This window comes from Puma concolor, chromosome B4 (genome assembly GCF_028749965.1).
Source record: "Puma concolor isolate L17-30 chromosome B4, mPumCon1.1.hap2, whole genome shotgun sequence".
Lineage (NCBI taxonomy): Eukaryota > Metazoa > Chordata > Mammalia > Carnivora > Felidae > Puma > Puma concolor.
Genome location: NC_141673.1, coordinates 21,235,838 through 21,248,930, shown reverse-complemented (window position 1 = coordinate 21,248,930; position 13,093 = coordinate 21,235,838). Strand labels below are relative to the sequence as shown.

The window sequence follows — 13,093 nt, the reverse complement described above, 5'->3', positions numbered from 1 at the left end:
AGAGGAAAGTATAAGGTACTGTGCTTATTGATAGCAAATACACAAAATTTAAAGCCAGACTCATTTGTGGGATCTTTAAGATAAAAAAAAAAAACCCAAAAACTTCAGACTGGGAGGGCCCTCCCAGTTTTCAAAGCATCTGTGATTTTTCTGGTATTGTTTATAGAACAGAGCCTGAGAAAATCTTTTCTGCTAACAAGCCAGAATTTGGTTTATAATTAGACAGGGCTCAACAACCAGGGGTGATGGAACATTGCCGAGAATCTTGGAGAGGACCAAAGGGAAGCAGTTTAAAATTAATTTAAATTTTGAGGTTTTAAAAATGTCCACTTATTTTCCATGGAAACCAAGCTCAACCTACCTCAGAGACTGGGTATTTATGGGTAGAATTATTTGTTGTGTATTTATGTGCTTTAATCACAAGTAGTGACTAATAAACACTATGTGCCATGCAGTGCTAAATGCTTTATATACATTATCCTGTTTAGTTTTTAGAAACATCTTGTGTGGGAATGCTTAGTCCCATTTTATGAAACAGAGGCTCAGAAAATGTATTTTGTCTCAGTTTACACTGTGAGTGGGGCAGAACTAAGATTTGAACCCAGAGGCTATAAGATCCTAAGCCCTGTGCTCTCAGTCACAGCTACTACAGTGTATCCCAGATTCTATCATTTTTACAGTAAAACCATTTTAGCTGTCAGTCATTTACATTTTATACCCTCTCTCTTACTCCCAAAAACACAAGTAATAAAATACATTATAATAACATATAATAGAAAAGCAATTACAATAAAGATAAAAAGGAAATCAAAAGCCTTTGAGGCAGGTACAAGATAATCACACTAAAGTAATCATTTTCCATAAATGTTTGTTGAGTGAACAAATGAGTGAATTAAAGTAAAATCAGACATTTTAAGCTTAGAAGTTCCTAGAAGCTAGAGCAAAAAGGGAACCATGATGAGTTATGTATCTAATGTAAGAAAACATGGAAGCTGGGCAAAACAAGTTATTGTGTGGTCTTTAATAATAGAGGTAAGGTAAATGATGGTATCTTCATTTTAGAAGAAACAGAAGTGATCTATATATAACAGTTATTTTTCTAATAGATGATCTAATATCATCTCTAAAAGAGATGATAAATCCTTATGAAGCATTTCTATGAAGAATTAAGCTAATATGCTCTAGGTAGGCCTCTTTCTGTTATTCTAATATGATGAGTCTGGTTTTTCAGTTGCAGGAAAAGCCCTCTGCCCAGAGAAGTCATCCCTGTACAGGGAAAGAGTGTGGCACCAGAATGTTGTGGGTCTTGTGGCTACCTTCTAGCCCTTGGCTTTAAGCAAGTCCCTTAGCCTGCTTCAGCATCCTCAGCTGTAAAGAAGGTAACAGGATCTACTTTAAAAAGTTTTTTAAGTACTAGGGTAATTATATGTAAAATGGCAGGTCAGGACATAATGAGTATGATGATGGTTGTCTAGTTTTCTTTGATTCCTATTTGCAGCCAGGGAGGTCTAAGTTTGTTTCAGTTGCTTTTGTTTTTACACATTTTTTTTCATGGTGTTTGTTTATATAAAGTAGATTTGGAGTTTACTAGATAATATGCTTCATTAAGATAGGAAATGTATCAGTTTTGTGCTCTGTTGTATGCCCAATGACTGGCTCAGACCAAGGGCTCGATAAATATGTATTGAATGAATGATTGAATGAATAAATGAATGAATGAATTAGGGTGAAGTGGGGAGTGCTTGTGCCCATAACTGTACTCATCCTCATTACACCATGCATCAAGTTTTCTGATTTGGAAATCTTTCTAATATCACATTGCCCCTGAGGATGAGGGGTCCAGTCTTCCAATACCCTCATTGGTCTGAATGATAATTCACACGTTCCCCTTTCTACTATTGCTGAAGATCTGTTTGATTTGATTTTCATAATTACCTTCTCCATCTTATTTCCTTTTACCTTTTCGGAGGGAGATGAGGAACTCCAGCTCTGATTATAATTTTAGATTTCATATGTGATTGTTATAGACACATTCTGCTCATTTTATCTTGTAGATAGTAGCTTTGCTTTTTCAATATAGTACGTTTAGCAATTGAGCCCAGGGAAGCCCACGTTTGTGGATAGATGCTTTAATATTATGCTATAAGAATAACACTTTAATAAACTATCCACTAATGAAAAAGCCCATGATTGGTTGTATTAACCATTGGCTATGGATTCACAGAGAAGATATTACCAAAGTGATTTATAGAGACTTATGCTTAGCACTGAATTTTAAAAATCAATTAAGAAAAAATGTTAATAAACCAAGTATTTAATATTCATAAGATATGGAATCATAAATCAGAAAGGATGGAAGAAACTTCCAAGGAGATCTTTTAGGAGAAAAAAAATGAAAGGAGGTGGCATCGACAAAATGAAACCTAGTAATTAAAATCCAGTGAGTAATGATCTACTTTCTTTATAAAATGATACTGGGCCTCATTCTGATGACAATCTGATTCTCTTTGATAAGTATAGTAGCAGGGAGGGACAATATTTTGAAAATGGGCTTTGTTAAAAGAACAAAGCTTTCACTCTTTTCAGCCTCATCTGTGATATCTGATTCCCAAATGTGATACAGACACATTCCCTTCCTCTGCCTACCAATAGGAAAGGGGGGGATGGGCTGAGAGCATCTTATGTCTGAAACAGTTTTTCATTTTCTAGTGAGATGTGTCTCCCTAAAGTGTCACCTTGCCTTATATCCTTTCGATATAACAGATGATGATGTATTATTGTAGTAGGAGTATGAGTTCGTTTCTGAAATGTAAAACCCAAGAGATAGGTATAGGTATTCAGCTCATCTTTTGCCTATTGCTCAAGTCTTGCTTGTAAGACACTAACCTGACAACTTATGCCCAGGGTATAAAGTCTAATTGGCTGAGCTGGACCAGGGGAGAAAATTGCCTGACATTGGTAGAAGTGTTCTCAAAGGCCATAGGCTCCATGGTGCAGGAAGAAAGATTTCAGCCACATCTGCAGAGGTATCACTAAGATGTCAGGTCCAGCAGTGAGCAAGTTTAAATTGCTGGCGAGAAACTCAAGTGTGTGAAAAATAGTCCTATTTTCCATTCTTCTAAGCTGTCACGATAATCAGTCTTGGTCATTATTGGGATTCTACTCTAGTGTTGTGTCAAGCTCTTACACATAGTACAACTTCATCAATTATGGGACACCATCCACAGTGTTCACCACGGGGCTACCCATTGTCCCAGACTGCAGGGGCCTTCTCTGCAGCTCACTGGTTTCTGCACCACACGCAGGGTGCCTGAATCTTTGGCAAGGCTTGGAACCCCTGGGCCTCAAGCCCAGACTTTCTAGAAACCCCTTGGAGTCATTTCTTGGAAGTCCCCTCACTACACATGGCAGAGTGAGAGTTCTTACTAATCTTCTACTTTCCAATCTTGAGAATATCTTTCCTCTAAAGCACTAAGTGTTAAATAAACCCAAGAGTTGAATAGTCAATTAGAGTATTAGCAATGCAGGGGCTTGGGTGCACACACACACACACACACACACACACTTTTAGAAGAATTGATATTACAAAAAAATCATTTTATTGATCAAAAGAAATCTAAATGTAATTGGATTTCTTTTTTTTAATGTTTATTTATTTTTGAGAGACAGAGAGAGACAGAGCATGAGCTGGGGAGGGGCAGAGAGAGGGAGACACAGAATCTGAAACGGGCTCCAGGCTCTGAGCTGTCAGCACAGAGCCCCGCACAGGACTCGAACTCCCGAACTGTGAGATCATGACCTGAGCCAAAGTCATATGCTTTACCGACTGAGCCACCCAGGCACCCTTAATTGGATTTCTTTTTATTGATGTTATGGGTTAATATTTTTTTTATTTTGATTTATGTTTGGAGGATGGTAATGTTGGCACCATATTCCTCTCAGTCAGGATCTCTAAAATTCTAAATCTTGCCCACAAGTCACTTCTCTTCTCTCTCTCCTCTCAGGTTACCATTAAAATATTTTTGAAGAGGTCTTTCAGGGGTTTTCTACTTTTTCCCCAGTTGGATATATGGGACCATGGGGGTGGGTAGGCAAAGAAAAGGAAATGCACAAGATCTATCTACTTGCTTAGAGTGGTGGCTTTTCTGGAGGGACTGGAGAATAGAGGGACAACACACATATATCCCATTAATATCCTGCTTCACAGCTCATGATAAGAAGTTATAAACATGATAGAAACAAAATTTGAAAACTGTTTGTATTTAGTTTTTTGGGGTTCAAAGCAAGGAATCATAACTACCGGGTAAAAGGGGACTGTGTTTATGGGTGAAATGCCCATTCTTTCTTTCTGACAATTTATTTCAAATGGCACTGATAGTTCTTGCATTTGTCGTAGTTGAAGGAAGAGCTCTTTCCAGTAATTTTTTCAACACCCAAGATGGATTTTTTTAAAGTTTATTTATTTATTTTGGGGAGGGGGAAGGCAGAGAGAGGGAGAGACAGAATCCCAAGCAGGATCTACTCTGTCAGTGCAGAGCCCGACATGGGGCTTGAACCCACAAACTGGGAGATCATTATCTGAGCTGAGATCAAGAGTCAGACACTTAACTGACCGAGCCACCAGGTGCCCCAGCATGGATTCTTCAAGAAACAAAATATTTAGTTATTTTTTGTATTTTTGCCTCTTGGAACAGATTTTTGCCCTCTAAAATACATTCTGTTCTACCCTGCCTTTTACATGAAAGAAGAGGACACAATTTACCTCTTTCTGCAGCTCCCCAACACTCACTCTCTTCTGGGTTTTCATATTAAACAGAGTCCTCTCATATTTTGGGGAAAACTTTGGTCTCCTGCTTGTGGCCACCTCTCACCTTGTTCTAGATTCTTTTCTGGTTTGCTGATGAGCATTTGTTATCAGAGAGGAAACCAAGCACCTTGACTTGGGAGGATACCTACCAAATAACAGCAAATGGGCTCTGGGCCAGGACCCAAGCCTGGCTTTGATGCAGAGCCTTCATGGCAGCCATTTTAATGACATTATCAACTTTAATTGAGGAGGGTCTATTAAATAAAAGTGAAGTCCAGTGTATTTGATGTTCTAAATTAAACTTCATTAGACACCAAGCTATAGATACTTTAATCTTCTTTTTATAGTTGTTCTAGTAGATCCCAGAACAGTTCAGAAACTTGCCCAATGCTCTTAGACTTGACACAAGTTTTTCAAACTATGGGTCACAATCCATTGGCAGGTCATGAAATCAATCTAGTGGGTCAAGATCAGTGTTTTAAAAATTAGAATAAAATAAAATAGAAAATATCAGAATAGATGACACATAGAAGCCTAAGCATTTTTGTTTATGAACTTTTATTTCAGTCACACATATATGAATGTGTGTGTGTGTGTGTGTGCATTTGTGGTCTGCATTGTGGTATGAAATTTATTTACTATTTGGGTCCCAATTCAAAATATTTGAACAACTGTGGTCTGCACTTCCCCAGAGAGTGAGGTTGTTTAAATGTGACTTCTGGGAATATGGTTGACATCAGAACTCTTTACAACCAAAGCAGATGAGATGAATGGTCTACTATTTATTCAAGAAAAGTTAGAATTTCCTTATAAAGCTGTGGACATAAAACCATTGAAGCACTGGGATATTTGCTTGAATTCAAAAGACCACCAGGGACCATCCCAAGTGACCATCTAAATCACTGAAGAGTTTCATGGTTAGTAGACACTGTCTATTTTACCCTGAAGGACAATAGCTGCTATCGTTCAGTGTTAGTAAACACTGAACGATAGCAGCTATTGTCCTTCAGGGTCCTTCAGGGTCACACAGTCTCTCTTTTAACCTTTTTAACAACTTTATGAGGTTGGTGTTGCTGCCCACAGCTTAAGATGAAGACACTGGATACACAAATGATGACTGAGTCAGGTGCAGCTTGGCTTCTACACTATTAGGTCTAATTTAGAGGGAGGGATAGTGGTACCATATCTTCTCTCGGAGTCTGTTCCCTCAGTGTTTAACAACTTAATTTTTTTCTGATGAAAGATTTTCTCTGAATCTAATTTAGATTGCTCATGCTACAGTTGAAACCCTTTTCCTCTTTGTCTCCTTTGTGGTGACAGAGAACAGCTGGTCACCCTCCCAATGACAATGATGTGTCGTCAAGAAGGGGACAGTAATTGTCCTCCTTCAGAACCAACAATATCAGCTCCTTGGACCATTTTTCCTCAGCCCTATTTTCCACCAACCCTTCAATTACTTCTTTGTTTCTTGTCCAGTCCTTTGAAAATGGCTCCACAGCTTAACTCCTTACCAGCCCTGGATGTCAGACAAGACAAAGTTTGGGCACTTCTAGTTTATGTTCCCCTGAACTTCCCTAGAATGGGCAACAAAAGGCTGGTTTCTAATCTGCGTTCAACCTCAGGGGCTCCTCCCAGACCCTTCACACCCAGATCTTGGCTTCCTATGCATGTACTCACATCCAGAGAGGACACACAGTCTTCACTGTGTGCTAAAGTTCATCACAGGCCCCTTACCTGCCCCACAGCAGGCTGCCCTCCCCCACTCCCCAAATATCCTCACAACTTTCCCTTCTTTAAAGGCTCAGCTCTGCCTGATGACCAGAAGGGTGTAATCTCACTCACCTCTGACCACCTGGACACCTTTCCTATTTCTCTCTAAGCCCTTTTGACTTTCTGACTCAGAATCTTTGTGTACATATCATTCATTTAAAACACTAATTTGCAGTTTAATTTTTAAAACAGGCAGTATGTGCATATAGTATACAATCCAAAAGGTACAAAAAGTACACACAGAAAACATTTTTCCTAATACCTTGTCCCCCAGAAGCAGGCAACCAGTGTTACCAGTTTCTTATATATCATTTCAGACACATCCTACGTATCCAATTTGTGATTTTATGTGTGTGCATATATGTGTGTGTGTATATATGTGTGTGTGTATGTGTGTGTGTGTATATATACACACATATATGTATACATACATATATATGTCTATGTATCTAAATACATATACACACATGTGTGTATCCACAAACTGGATAAGTACTACACATTTTTCTGTACTTTCTTTACAATGAGTAGTTTAGCTTGAATGCTATATCAATTATGAGTTCATAAAGCACTTCCCTGGGGCACCTGGGTGGCTCAGTTGGTTAAGTGACCAACTTCGGCTTGGATCATAAACTCACAGTTTGTGAGTTCAAGCCCTGCATCAGTGTCTCTGCCTTTAGTGCAGAGCCCTTTTGGGAAACTCTGTCCTCCTCTCTCTCTCTGCCCCTCCCCAGCTCACACTCTCTCTCTCTCTCAAAAATAAATAAACATTACAAAAAAAAGAGCTTCCCCATCTTCTCTGTGGCTGTATAAGTTTCTATTCCATGGGTATACCCTAATTAATGTCACCAGTCTCTACTGAAACACATTTTGTTTTAAGAGCATAGGCCTTGGAATCAGACTACCCTGACAGAGTTCTCGTTCATCACTGATTAGTATATGATGTTGGCTATATGTTAACTTACTTAACTTCTCTGTGCCTCCTTTTCTCATCTATAAAATGGGAATTATAACAGTACCTCCTTCCTAGGCCTGTTGTGAGGATTAAATATGAGAATCAATGTAAAGTGCTTCGAACAGTGAGTGGCACATAGTAAGCTCTCAATAAATGTTAGCTTTTGATTAGGTTGTTTCCCAAATTTTGCTATTGCATCCTATGCTTCAGGGAACAGCCTTGGACATAGGAGTGCTATCCAAATATATAACAACCCTTACAGCACAAGCACCAATCAATCAGAATGAGGCTGGCCACAGTGTTGAAGCATGGTCCTGGAGGCCCCTGCAGTATCAGGTGTTACTTCTTCTTTTTTTTTTTTAATGTAAATTTTAGTTAGCCAACATACTGTGCAATGTTGATTTGAGGAGTGGAATTCAATTCAGTGACTCATCATTTACATACAACAGCCAGGGCTCATCACCAAGTGCCCTCCTTAATAGCCATCACCCATCTAGCCCATCCTGTACCCACCTCCTCCATCCACCCTCAGTTTGTTCTTTTGAAATGCCTGGTTGCAGCAAGGTCTGGGGTTTGGGGAAGGGGCTGGATGGGCAGGGCAGGAGTAGGCAGCTGGGTGGGCTCAGGACAGCTATGTTTCCCAACAAATAAGAATTTTAATATTTTAATCATCAGTACAGTACATCTGGAGCATACTAGGTGAATTTAGCACTGAGTTCAAGTATCATTTCACACATCTGAGTGAGTATCTTTTAGGATAGACTCCAGGAAGGGGAATTACTGGGTAAAAGGTTGTATACACTTGCAATCTGTTCTCCTTGGAGATTGTACCAATATACATCCCCACCAGCAATATGTGAAAGTACTTGTTTCTTCATCCTCACTGGCACGATATGTTAGCAAACTTCTTTTTATCTTTGCCCATCTGATGGGTGAAAAATGATATCTCAGTATAGCTTGAATTTCTCTTATTATGATTGAATATGAATGTCTTTTATGTGTTATCAGCCATTTATATATCCTTTGTTGTCTTTTATTATGGTTCTTATTATGATTGAGTTTATTTATTTATTTATTTTTTTATGATTGAGTTTAAATGTCTTTTTTAAATGTTGGAAAAAAAGAGAGGGAAGCAAACCATAAGATACTCTTAACGATAGAGAACAAACTGAGAGTTGCTAGAGGGAGGTGGGGGGGGGGGATGAGCTAAATGGGCAATGGGGATTAAGGAGGGACTTGTGATGAGCACTGGATGTTATACGTAAGTGACGAATCATTCAATTCTACTCCTGAAACCAATACTACACTATAGGTTAACTAACTAGAATTTTAAAATTTGAAGAAAAAAAGTCTTTTCATATGTTTAACAGTCATTTGTGCAACCTCTTATAAGTATCATCTTTGCATGTACTTTACCCATTTTTCTTTTGTGTTGTTGATCTTTTTCTTATTGATTTGTAAAAGCTCTTCATATATAATGTGCCACTCATTCTTTTAGTTAACTGTAGAGATTTTATGAGCACCTGTAATAGGCTTGGTGCTGTGTGAGGACTAGAGATCGAGAAACTAAAAAAACACCACTACAGGACTTGCCTTCAAGGAGCTTACAAACTAGTAAAGGAGACAGATGAGGAAATAAACAGTTGCAATAATGAATAAAAAGTGCATGGAGGGGGGTGAACATGGAGTGCTTTGAGGGTACAGAAAATAGATAACATTTTCACATGGACCATGCTGATTAGGGAATTCTGCAAAGGTTGAACAAAGTCTTTATTAAACCAGATGTTTAATAAATGATTGTTCTATGTGTAAAGACAGACATTTTAAGTACCTTGTTTGCCTCTTCTGTTTCAGTATCATGATTTTGTAAGGAGACCAGCATTATGATTTTCACCATATCTGATGCTGCTCTATTGTCATGGTCTATATTTGGTCCCTGGAAAAACAAAATGAATAGTGTAAATACAATGTCACCACCATTATAAAGGTCTGAAAATGTGCCTTCTTGATGATAAGTAGCCTTCTCCCTATTGAAGAAAGATAGCTTACCATTGAGCTATCAGTTGAATTTTCCAAACAGATGGGGGCCTTTTCAAATATAAAATGGACCATGCCCTCAAATGTTTTCTTTATTCTACCTATTAATCATCTTTTTAGCAGCCTCTGGGTTTAAAATGCAGGTTGGACATAATATAGTACTCAGGCCCAACACTGACCTTCATCTTTCTATTATATCTTTTATTGAGAACCTGCTGTGAATGTTTCACATCCAATTAACCCGTAGAGCGGCACATGGCATTAAATGGGTCATCCTATTTTAAGACTATTTTTTATAAGAGTTGAATGCGGTTTGGACAATCCACTCCAGCTGGGGCTGGAACAATTGAACACAAGCCTTGGGCAGAACAAAAGTTCTAAACAGCATCCCTTATGTGTTGTTTGTAGTGCACCGCAGACTTTTGCAAGTCATAAACCCTCTAAGCAGCTTGTACTTTATCCACTGGGGTTGAGAGCCACTGCGTCAGCTCCCAGCAGTGCCAGAGGAAAGAACTCCATGTTCCTATCAGGAAGACTTCATGTTGTCTGACTTAATAGACTGGACCAGCTATGTAATCTGTGGGGCTCTGTGGAAAATGAAAATATGAGACCCTTTGTCAAAAAATTATTAAGAATTTTCAAAACAATGACAATAAAGCATTCAACTAAGCACAAGGCCTTCTAAGTGAGGGACCCTGTATGACTGCATAGATTGCATGCTCACGAACAGCCATGCAATTAACAGCTCCTGTTAATGGGCCACTGAAAGCTGCAATGGATCAGCACAGCACAGATCCCTGGGACCGCAGATGTGGAAGGGCCCTTGGCTGTCATCTGATTGAATATCCTCATTTTGTAGGTGAGAAAGCTGGGGCTTAGAGAGATAAGGTGAGTTGCCCCCCAAACACTGGTGGGATAAGCAGAGGCAGATCTATAACTATAATTTTTTTTTTAATGTTTATTTATGTTTGAGAGAGAGAGAGAGAAAGAGAGAAATCATGAGCAAGGGAGGGGCAGAGAGAGGTGGAGACACAGAATCTGAATCTGAGCTGTCAGCACAGAGCCTGATGTGGGGCTCCAACTCACGAGCTGTGAGATCATGACCTGAGCCAAAGTTGGATGCTTAACCAACTGAGCCACCCAGGCGCCTCTGGATCTAAAACTATAGACATAATGTGACAGAAATATGTGGAGAAGAGAGGTACAGATTACTTGTCCCACCCTGAAATTTATAATTTCACCTACTATAAAACCATGACTTATGTTACACTTTTTTAAGTAGCTAATTTTGTGTACCTCTGAGAGTTCTATCACATTTCTATTAATAACGTAGCTTTCTCCCCATTGAAGAAAGATAGCTTTCCTACCAGGGAATATGAATGGAATGTGTGTCCTTTCTCTATTCCCTTTGCTTCCTTCCCCACCAAATTATGCCCTGAATCTATACCCCATCAGCCTGGATTCTATGATCTTTTGACTAACCAGTGCTTAGTTAGATCTACGCTGTGATCTTATAACTGTTTTATATTGAAATCTAGGCCTCATCAACATGTACATGTGTAAGTGAAACAAAAGCTCCAGTAATTGGTACATACTTTTCTACTTGCAATGGTGATATTTGCTATACTATTTTAAACAAATGCTCTATTTCATTGAAACCAAATAAATGCTGGTCATGACCCATTAACTTGATTTTATGAACCACTAATGGGTCATGTCACACAGTTCAAAAGACTCTGCTGCAATGTCCATGTTGCTTCTGTACTGGGAGGGGTAAGTGAGGATGGGAGGCATCACATAGGGCATTTCCTCTGGAAAAGAGAAGAACCAACAAGGCCCCCATTTGCTGGCAAAGGGCGAGAAATAGACACATTTAGACCCTATTGGGAGAATATAAATTGGCCCAATCTTTCTGGAATCAGTTTGCTAAGTTTACTGTAGAATCTCAAGGATTTTAAGGATTTAGAATCTAAGGATTTAAGTACAAAGGGTGATCATTGCAATATTATTTATAATGGAGGAAAATTGGAAACAAGTGAAAGTTTCAACAGTAGGCAATTGGTCAACTGAGGGCTATATATATATATATATATATATATATGAACTGAATATTATGTTGTCATTAAATTATGTTATATGTAAAAGATTTAGTGATATTAAAATATTGATGATACAGTAAAGGAGGAAAGCAGATTCAGAACAGTATATACCATATATCATTTTTATGAGATGAGAAGTTGTGATATACCTATTTGCATTAAAAGTTAAGAAGGAAATAGATCAGTATGGATAGTATATTCTATGATTCTATAGGTTGTAAGAATATAAGTGAATTTTATTTTCTTCTTTATTATTATGTGTATTTTCTATTTTTCTACAATTACCATTGCTACTTATGAATTAAAAACAATAACAACAGCAATAAAGGACTCCTCCAAAAAAGGGGGGGGGCAAGGAAGATACAAAAAGCAAAGTGCATTTGATCTAGGATGAATGGAGAAACTAACTTGAGACTTCCTAAGTACAATATAGTAATGTTCTATCTCATGGATTACATCTTAAAACAGGTTATGAATATTTTATTTTTAAAAGGTTCTGATTATTAAGATTGGTTGTCTGGGTTCAGATAAATGTTCAGCTATGTTCTTCACCATCTATAGGAGGGCTATCTCCGCAATGTAGACCCCATGACTTTAGGGAGTCACTTAAAAAAGGTGATGGCAGAGAGATGGGTCAGACTCTTGTATGGTTTCCAGTTTCTAGAAGATTTCACATCTGATGGTGCCTGGCAGTTGCTTCCCTTTGCTGTTTTTATACCATGCATTTTCATACGATATTTCATGTTGATTTTCACAATAATCCTATGTTGTGGACATCTTTTTCCATTATTATATTATTTTGGAGGGAGAAAACTAAGATCGAGAGATTGACTTGCACAAGGTCATATGACAAAACCAGAGTCAGGACTCAAACCTACGTCCCTGACTCTTATATTAGCCCATGCTTTTGCCACTGCCCCTACCATGTTGTCCTAGGTCTTAGAAATTTTCTCTGGTTTGAGAGCATAGCTTCTTGAGGGTTGTGGTGCCTAACCAGAGAAAAGAAGTTATTTAAGGCTGTAGTATAAGGACTGTTGCACACACACTTCTGCTAAGACCAGTTCAGTGTTGGGACAGAGATTCACACTCACATCCAGGAGTGAGCCAGTGGGGAAAGAGGTCAACTCGACTATCCACGCTCTCTTTCCTTCTCTCCTTTTGTGCTTTTCAGTGTCCCCACTGTGGTCACTGCCCTGTGAAGCTAAATGCCCTGTTTCTGTTCTCTGACTGTGGTGGTCACACACACCTCCTGTCCCTAGGTTAGGTTGCACCCTTGCTACAATATTCACAGTGTACCTGTTCTGCTTCCCATTTGCTTCAGGATCTTTTATCATCCTTGATCTGTGAGAAACTCATTCATTAGGGTAGATGGGGGGAATTTTCAATTAAAAAAAGGAGGAATCCTCTAGCAGATAAAGAAGCCAA

General features: G+C 38.6%; 1 long non-coding RNA gene across 1 annotated transcript in view; it reads right to left on the bottom strand.

The window, feature by feature from the left end:
- The window catches only part of LOC147578954 (uncharacterized), a 35,970-nt gene that overhangs the window by 17,217 nt on the left and 5,660 nt on the right, over nucleotides 1–13,093 (bottom strand). The window contains exon 2 of the long non-coding RNA XR_015253397.1: nucleotides 9,364–9,468. This is a non-coding gene — a long non-coding RNA (uncharacterized LOC147578954). The remainder of the gene's footprint in view (nucleotides 1–9,363; nucleotides 9,469–13,093) is intronic.